The sequence below is a fragment of the Pteropus vampyrus genome, unplaced genomic scaffold (assembly GCF_000151845.1).
Source record: "Pteropus vampyrus isolate Shadow unplaced genomic scaffold, Pvam_2.0 Scaffold2, whole genome shotgun sequence".
Classification (NCBI taxonomy): Eukaryota; Metazoa; Chordata; class Mammalia; order Chiroptera; family Pteropodidae; genus Pteropus; species Pteropus vampyrus.
Window position 1 is genome coordinate 33,111,307 of NW_011888783.1, and position 9,918 is coordinate 33,121,224.

At 35.9% G+C, this 9,918-nt stretch overlaps 1 protein-coding gene and 1 pseudogene across 1 annotated transcript in view; both read left to right on the forward strand.

The window, feature by feature from the left end:
* CACNB4 (calcium voltage-gated channel auxiliary subunit beta 4) overlaps positions 1-9,918 on the forward strand; it is a 216,626-nt gene that overhangs the window by 103,103 nt on the left and 103,605 nt on the right. The window lies entirely within an intron of this gene.
* LOC111739660 lies at positions 4,962-5,085 on the forward strand (annotated as a pseudogene).

Below are 9,918 nucleotides of genomic sequence, written 5' to 3' on the forward strand. Positions count from 1 at the left end.
GTGCTCCAAGCTTTGCTAACTGACGGTTAATGCTAAGTGGGAGAATTCTTTCATAGAGCTTTTGGAGAAGGAAAATTAACTGCTTTTGACATAAAGAAAGATATGCAAGAGAATTGAAATGAAACATCCACAAGAAAACAAAGAATTGCTACTTTTAAAGATTTAATAAAGTTATTTTAAATATGGAGATATGTTCTTGTGTTTGATACAGAGGAGGATAAACTTCAAACGGAAGGCTATGTGTGTTTAGGGACCTTTGGAAACACACTCTAGGGATATCAAGGATGAGATTCCTTTTGGAAACGGGAAGACCAGAGGATCCCTTCTAGGGTCAGTGTTTCTGGCCTGTTTCTAGGGAATGAGGCCTGTTCCGTAAAAGAGTCCAAGGCCTGGTTGTTGTCATCACTGGGCAGAGAGGAAAAGCAGATGCCGCTCGTGGTTTGTGTAAGAAATTTGACTGAGAAAATCAACTTGTTTTACTCAGCTGAGTGATTTTGGTATTTGTCCAGAGTCTAAGTAAATGATAAACAGAAACTTCTCTTTAGTCAATCAATTCTTAGCACTGATGGTTTTCTAAAATATATATTGAAATTATTTCTAAATATAACTGTCATAGAGCTAAAGAGAGAAAGTTCTTAAATCTGATCACAACCCATGTATTTGTCAGGATTATCAGTCTTGCCACATTCTTGATAATTTCCATTTTTGAGTGACAGAGGGAAGTATTAGGCTCAATCCCTGCCTTTACTCAGGGGTTTTCTGTATCTCTTTTCCTGCTAGTGCCCTTTTTCCTATGAGATTATGAGAAGTCAATCAGGATTTTAGAATATGGTCCTGTGACTCCATATGTACTCAGTGAACATTACATTATTCTGTGGTACAAGATGTTCTGTAGGAAGGTCAGCAATAACTTTGAAAAAAATAATGCTTTTAGGGTGAACGTGGAGGGGCATCCCATTGCCTTAGCCCTTTCTTTTCCATCAGAGGTCAGCTTGGGTCTTATTTCTATGTGGATGGCTCTCAGCATTCTGCTTACCATCTCCTTGTAATATCCTTTACCTACATAAAGTAAACTAGTTGAGGAGGACAAGAAGAGATAATTGGACTGGTTATCATTTTTTGTTCTCTGTCTTCCTTCTCTCACTCATCTTTTATAATAATCATTAAGTTATGAGCTCAGATATCTATGAAACTAAATTAAAAATTATACCAAGGAAGCTCTGTTGGTATAGACTTTGTATTCTGATTTAAACTAGGCTGATGCAGGTACCTTTAATGTATTTGCATCAAGCCATGTGAACTTTAAAAACAACAGCAACTCTATAAATTGCCACACTGGCAAGGACACGTTGTGTAGATGCATGTAATCTCATTTATTGAGGACAAGGCACTAGTAGACCACTGCTTAGTGTGTAAACTCCAGGGAGTTTACAGTTCATATAAAATAATGGCAAGCAGATTGGGAGTTGTAGACTTTTATGTCTTGAACTTTAAACTTTTTAAGACTTTGAAAAGTAGGAGTCTAAGATAAAACTGTGTGGCCATTTTTACAGTACTTATGGGTATGCCAAAAGGAAGATAGCCCAGATAGCTCACGTGATTGTGTTTGAAATCTAAATAGACCAATACTTGTTCTTGCTCTACATTTATGTATTCTTTTAAAACATAAATGTGTAGTTTTAGTAATAAATATTTTTCTCTCTTCTTAAATGGTGCCACAGTATTAGTATTTCCTATATCCTGTTTTTTTTTTTTTTTTTTTTTTTTTTTTTTTATCTGTTTCCAACTTTTCCCAAAGGCTTAAATTTAAAACAGGATATTTCGAATTTGCTTTCAGCCTTTTTGTTCAGAGGAATTGACATAAGGGATACATCCTAACATGAATGCTGGCAGCTGTCAATTATTCAAGAGCTTGATTGTGTAGTTTGTGAATATCTTAGTTCTTTTATTTTGCTTTTTGGGGGTCCTATTAATCCTTAATCTCTCTTCTTTTTAGCTTGAACATAACATAGGAAAAAGATTCTGACATTCAATTTTATTACTCTATTAGCAAATTTGTTGAAAAGTTCAGCGAGCGATAAGGTTATAGTTAAAGGTGTTTCTCAATCTTTTTTAACCTCCATAAAACTTTGAAAATTTTATCTTCTGCTGAGCATGTCTATCAACCAGGAAAATGTCGTTTATTTTTTCTACTTTGTATTATGAAACAGTAATATAATGTAATAGTGTTGTGATTAAAAGTGGAGACTCAGAACAAGATTGCTAGGTATTAAGTCCTACTTCTTAGCTTTGGTCCTGGGTATAGTTCTTAATTTTTCTGTACCTCGGTTTCCACATCTCTAAAGTGTCAGTAATAATAGTACCTACATCTTGGGTGGTTTTGAAGATTAAATTAGTTGATAAATGTAAAGCCCTTAAAATGTATGTGTTTTCTGCTATTATTATTATACATATAATAAATACTTTTGGGAACTAAACACATCCCTTCCTCTGCAAGTTTTGATGTTCCCACCAAATCCTTTGGTTTATTTTCAGAGCACTTGCATGCATGGTTTTTGACAGTGGTTTCCAAAAATATAGAGGTTGACAAGTACAAGAATGCACTAATTTCCTAAGGCCTGGTGAACGAATAGTTTGTCGAATTTTGTTTCAGAAAAGAGACAGTGGAGTATAAGTTAAAGAACACCAGGAGATGGAAGTCTTGGTCTCCGCTTATTAGTAGTTATCCTGGGCAAGTCATTTAGCCACTCTAATCCTCAGTTTTCCTTCCTATAAAATGAAGAGGTTTGACTTAGATAATTTCTAAGGTTTTTTTATATACAAAATTCTGCTCTATTTGCTGATAGGTGATTTCTTCAATTGGGATGCAAATGCTACCATATGCTATTTGCTTTTTGAAATGATAAATTACTGTGGTGTCTTGTGCATAGTGAATAAGGTGTTAGTATTTGGACCTTGAATGTGGATGTTTGGCCTTTTCAGAATCTTTGAAGGAGGCAAGTGTGTGTGGTGTGTTAGATGTTTGAAAACGGAGAATTTTTATTTAAGATTTTTAATTCTAGAAGCCAAAAAGGATGCTTTGTCTATTGCTCATTTGCTTGCCAATACCCACAGTGCACTTGAGCTGGAAACACTTGAGTCTCATCTCTAAGGAAACAAACAAACAAAAAAATTAAAGGCAAAAGCTTTCTGAGAAGTAAGCTTCTAATTCTTCTCAATGATTGAGGAGAAGTATTTCTGCTTCAAATTATATTCCTCTTTCCTTCTTGGCTAAGGCAACAAGTTGTTTTAGCTGTACACCAGGAGAGTGTTAACCAAAAAATGTTTAAATAGTTGTTTTATAATTGTTGTAATGCTTAATCATCAAGGATGTTTATTGTTTGGTGTTTTCTTGCTTTACAAAATTTTCTTCAGCTCATCATTATTATCTTTTGAGATGTGCTAAAAATGATAATCAGTTGGTTGGAAAACGTAGGAATGTAATAAGTTATAGGAGACATTCATTACTTTTTAAAAGATTAACTGTGGCTGATCTGTTTAATTTTCTTCTATGATAAAGTGAAAGGCCACCAAAGACGAAAGGGGCACTTTCTGCGTTAGCCCAATATTGCAAATATTTCCTTAAATATTTTTTGAATATAGTAAAAGTTGGAAGCAAATATTATCATCAGGCTAGAAAAATAGGGTGAATATCATGCTAAAATACTTAGCAGGTAAACAAATTAGTTCCTCAGTTTACTTTCAGAGCCATCATCGATTGCTTGATATCGTCTTAATTTCAAGTGCTGTCCCAGGGATTAATGTCCTGGGGCTTATTTGATTCAGTGGCTCTATTGATCCAAAGGATAGAATCAAGAATTTGTTTTTCAGATTTTCAAATTATCTCACGTTTGATTATGTTGTTAATGCTTAGAATATAAGAATGGAATTAAGGCGAAGTTGATAAGGAAGAGAAGCTCAGAGCATTTCTTGGTTATCACGATGCACAGGATCCTTCGTGAAGTGCTAAGATAATGAAGAGCAGAGTGAAGAATAAAACTACACAGATCAAAAAAGGCTAGGTTGATATTAAATTTTTTAAAGAAAAGAATACTGATGGTAACGTTTAATTATTAGTTAAGTGAAAACCACAAATTTGCTACATAAAACATGTTGCATCTTCCTAGAGTGCCAATGTTAGTTTTTTCTATATTGCAAAAACTTATGAAGTCATATACTATATTTTATTGATTGTAAGGTTTACACCCCCAGTTTAATATATCTAAAATAGGGTTATGTCTTAAAAATAGTGGTATCTCGTAGTTTTATTGGCAGTTTTTTTCCATTAGTGGCACATAATCTAGGTTGAGCCTTAAAATAATTGGTATCTTAAATTCAGTGAAATGAGAGAGGGAGAGGTATTTGGGAAAAAAATATCTAAACAATATAAAACTGTATAGTGCGAAAAATTGGTCTTCCTTTACAACTTCCCAACCTGTTCCCCCTCCCCGTAGGTAGTTGTTCTTAACAATGCTATGGGTATCCACTGAGACATTTTTTCTATACATTGACAGACATGCATGTTTAGAAAAACATACTTAAAAACACACATATCTTATTCGTAGTTTTAAAAATAGAAATAAGATCAAAATAAATATTATTTTGTGACTTGCTTTCTTCACCTAAAATTGTACCATGGATATTTTTCCATATCAATTTATTCCTTTTAATAAACTGAATGACAGATTGACTATATAGTATGGATTTACCATAATGAATTTAGCCCACCGATAGATTTAGAATAGTTCCCATTTTCAATCCTGCAGAAAAATGCTACAGTGCTACATTGTTATATCTGATACATTGCTATATCTGAATGATATAAATGATACATTGCTATATCTGAATCTTTGTGTATACATGGAGCATTTCTCTGAAATAACTTCCTAGAATTGCTGAATTAAAGGGTTAGCTCATTTTTGGTTTACAGCCATGCTATCCTGAACAAGCCCGATCCTGTCTGGTCTTGGAAGCTAAGCAGGGTCGGGCCTGGTTAGTACTTGGATGGGAGACCAGGTGCTGTAGGAAGACCAGGTGCTGTAGGCATAAAAAATTAAAAAATATGGGATTGTAAGCTGACAAGGTCCTTGCAATCTATGAGGTCAACCAAGGGTTGCCTCATTTAAAAATAAAAAGAAATAATAATAAAAGATTAGCTCATTTTAAAGAGTATAGATACTGGTAAGTATTATAAAACATTTTTATGTTAACATTAACATAAACATTTTTTTCATTGAGAATAAGCCAAGTTCAAAGTTTGAATCTGAAATAAAAACTTCAAAGAAGTTTTTGATTGTGGGAAGCAGCTTTAGGCTGTGGCCTCCAGGTTCCACAAGAAGAATTTATTTACTCTCTGTTGTAATAACTGGGTCAAAAAAAGCCCACAAAAACTTGAGAAGTTGCATCCACTCACCTTCATTTCATAAGTGAAAAAACCAAGGCCCAAACAGGTTAGGCAACTTGTGTAGAATGACCCAGACAATTGTGGTGGAACTGGACCCAGCACACTCCTCAGATCTATTTCTATAACAATGTTCTTTTTACGATGCCAAATCCAAGAGTTAATAATATTAAAAAACTAGAAAAAAACCACTGATGGGTGGTGTAATTATATTATTTGTATGGTGCTTGCTTGACAGCTTACAAAGCAGTTGGGAGTTGGGAAGATCTCCAAAACAGAGAACAGATTGCTCTCTGACCCAAATGGTGAGAACTTTATCTACTTGGAATCCAGATTAGAATTCCAATTTTCTTTCAAGCTTTCTTGGTTGATATTGCTTTCTAATATGGCTTGAAGTCTCCATTCACTGATGGATTAAAATGATAATACATTCACAAGACTTAAATGACCACAAAGCTCAATGCTAGAGAATGTCACGAAGAAGTGGCGTGTTTTGGGGATGTGTTCTCATTATTTGTATGCAGATCTTGATGACAGTTGCACGTTGATGCTACATTTGGCCTTAGCCAAATTTCCAGAGAACTCTTAGCCAAGAGTACTGAAGTTCCATTTTTATTCTTTCTCATTTTTGATTCATCTCCATGAGCTTCCAATTCAGAAAAACATTTGCGTGATTCAGTAGTGATATTTTTAAAAGGTAAAAAGGACAGCAATATTTTTAAAAGGTAAACGGAACTATACGTTCTGAGTGGAGGGTTCTTGTACCAATCAGCATCCCTAGAAAACCAGATAACATTCCCGCAGTAGGATAATTTGAGAAGGTTTAATAAATTGAAAAGGTGCTGGTAGGGTGTAAGGAAACCATAAGGGACAGTAGTACCCCCTGCAGAGCTGTTTCCACTCATAGGGCACAATGGGGTCTAGAAAGGGCATGATTGTAGAACCGGGGAGAACTGATTCTTGTTAAGAAAGCTACCTTGAGAAGGAAGCATCCTTCCCTGCGGAGAGGAAGCCAAGGGATAAAGAGCCCAATCTCATTCCCGTCCCTCACTCTGATCTCCATGAGGGTCTCCATTGGCCAAACCCAACCAGAAGCCAAAGATCAGAGCTTATTGGCCAGACCCACGGTGCAAGAGCAAAGTGGGGAAGGATGGAGCGTGATCAGGAGAGGCAAATGGATACTGATTTCCTCTGCATTATTGATGGGCTCTGTCTGAGTATGTTGATGTCAGTAGATGAAATCATGCAATTCAAAGGCATTCCTTAAACACACCTCTGAAGAGGCTTCTGAAGCTCTGAAGGAGATGCTGTTAGTCCTTTTCCACTGGAGATGTGCGCTGGCTTTCATATGTGAAAATACTTCCGCTACAGGTGATGACTTGGATTTTAATTCCTATACCATTCTTTTAAATTAAGATTTGGAGTACTTTAACAAGTTCTGAAATGGGAGAAAATAAAAGATTTAAATGTTAGTTTTATGGAGAAGCTTGAGAAGCTAAACTATGTAAGCTTTCATGACTCCCTTCAAATACACAAAGAACTCTGCAGATAATGAGCAGATATAGAAAAAGCATGTATCAGACCCACTTGTGGCTCAGCTGTGCTCCACTGTCATGACCAGACCAGAATTCTCCAAATGCCATCATATCACGATTTTTACCACATAAAACAGTGGGAGGATTGCTGGGAGTGAGGATTAGCGTCATGAAATTTCACAGCCTCCTCATTAAAAGATATGTTGACTAAGTCGGGGAGGGAATGCTGATAGTGTCTCTTTTTACAGTGTTAAAGGTGCAACTTGTTTTGGGAGGTATAGGAAGCCCATGGAAGGTAGTAGCTTGGAGTCTAGGCTTTGCCATTTTTAGTAAAGCTAAACAGATTTTGCATGTCTATTAAAAAGTCAGTTTTGACTGGTTGCTGGTTACACAGTATGTAAAATTTGTGAAAATGCATTGAATTGCATATATATGATATGCGCAAGTTTCTGTGTGTTTAGCATGCTTTAATTAGAAATTTTGGAAGTCTCTTTTGGGAAAACAAGTGTAACTCATGGGATTTTGGAAGGCTGGGGTTGAAATTAGGAAGTATGTAATGAAGGCTCTTGCTTCCCATTGTTAGGGCTTGTGAAATATAGAAGGGAGTAGATTCATACACTGACTAGATGCCAGAGTCCTAAGTTCAGAATGAGTGCTAATTATTGACTGGCAGACAAGCTCGCCAAGGATGGGACAAATGATTCATCACTGGGAGATGAGAAAATTATATCCTTCCAATGCCTGGAGTAGGAGGTTCTCTCATTGGTTGATGTTCACCTTGGCCTTTGCTTTACTGCCCTCCCTGGGACATCACTAGAGTGGTGGTCACATGCCCATGTACGGCAGAAGCCTCACGTCTCTGAAAACTGTGTTTCTTAAGGTAAGGGGGACTCTGTGGAGGGAATGTTCTCTCTTCCTCCAGCATTGTCTGCAGGGTCAGAGCCAAGTTGTTCTCAGTAGTGAGATCTGGTCCTTATGCTTACAGAACCAGGCCAGTGCCTCAGTAGAGAGCAAGTTCTGATGATAAGGAATAAAATGATGATTGCCATGAGTCTTGGTTGAGGTTTATTTGAAAAAAGTTCTAAGTTTCAAATGTTTACTCTTGGAAGGGTGTGTGCTTGATACAAATACTCAATAGAAAAGTACTGTGTAAGTCTTTAAATATTATGTAAGGAGCTGTATTGAAGCTAAACTAGCATACATATTGTATGAACACTGCTTGAATGTTTTCATTTTCAAAATTTACATACATTTAAAATAACATTTGTTAGTTTTTGGAGATTGGTTTCTTATATTAGTTTTGTAACTCTAATAAATTATTACTGTTGCAGAGTGCAATGTTGTAAGAAGGGTGTGGTAGATCTTATCATTGACATACACAGTTTGCATTTGTTATTGTAGATGCTTTCTTCAGCTACGGCATTTTGAAAGATGTGTGTGTTAAACTCCTTGGATCAAAGCTATAATATATATAAAGAACAGTGCAAACTATGCAAGATGTTATAACTATTAGAATTTTATTAGGACCGAATAGTATGTTGATAAATATGATATTGTTTCATCTTGATTTTGAGATATACACCGGTATAAAGATAGTTAAAAAGAAAAAAGTCGTACATGCCACATTCCATACTTAGTGTGGATGAATTACCCAAAAAAAATAATTTAAGAAAAAGAAAAAGAGAGAAGAATATAAATAAGGTAGAAAAAGAACACGGAAATGTATAACCTAGATTCTATGAATGTTTTGATTCATATCCCTTTTAACTAAAACATATTCCGGCTGTAAGATGTGCAGCTAGTTGTTAGATTTTCATTTGAGTGTTGCATTTACATAGAGAAGCTGGCTTTCAAAATGCCAGCCAGCAGCCAATTCAAATACTGAAGATTTGTTTGACTTAGTAACTAGTTTAGTAAGAAGATTTCTTGAGAACATGGGGAGGGCTCATATCAGATACCTTATACTGGAAACTCAGCCAGAATTTTGTCAGTTGTGATCTATTCATTTCTTAAGTTATTTGAATTTTCAGTGCTTAACTTAGGGCTTACAAAGGCTATGAACATAAAGCCTCACCTCCACGTACTTAATAAAAGATGAATACTTTAAAGTTCCGGATTGCCTTCCTGGAGGAAACTTAAAGATATTTATCAGACTTTTATCAGCTATTTATAGCCTCTGGCTATAAACTATACAATTTCATGTAAAAAGTGCCCATTATCCTATGAGCATTTATGTTAAATGACTTCTGAGATCCCCTGGCCAAGGCCATTGATAGACTGGAAGTATTTCCCAGTTTACTGATTGAGCCTTCCTTTGGGTCCTGAGTCTCCAAGGAATTATTGGACCTTTTTGCTATATTGGGGGACAGATCAGACACAGGTAGGTGGTCCTCTTCATTGTATGTAGACATAAAGACACCCAGCCTCTAATTTCAAAGAAGCCTTTTTAAATTTTATTTTTAATTATTTTTATTTTTATTTATTTTTTAGATCATGCGTTGTATTAGTGTTCTGCAGAACATACTTTGGGGAAAATTATTTGCATTAGGTAATTGAGAGCTGTCAAAGGATTTTTCAACTGGAAAGTGATATGATCAGATGTGTGTTGGTCAGGATGAAAACTAGATTTGAGGAGAGGGAGAATTCAGGCAGGGAGTCCAATTAGAAAGCTAGTGAAATCTTACAGGTCTGAGACGATGGAAACCTCAACTAGGGCAGTAGCAGTGGGAATAGAGAGGAGGAGGTGAACTGAGAAATATTTAAGTCATAAATGCAGCAGGTTTAATAACTAATTATCTTAGGAAGAGAGAAGAGTCTGGGGTAAACCCCTTTACTGTGATTTGGGTGACTGATTGGTTAGATGATGATGCCACTGAGATCAGGAAATTAGACCATTTCTTCTGATGTCTTTTGAACTGACTCGGGGGAGCACAGGTTAGAAGC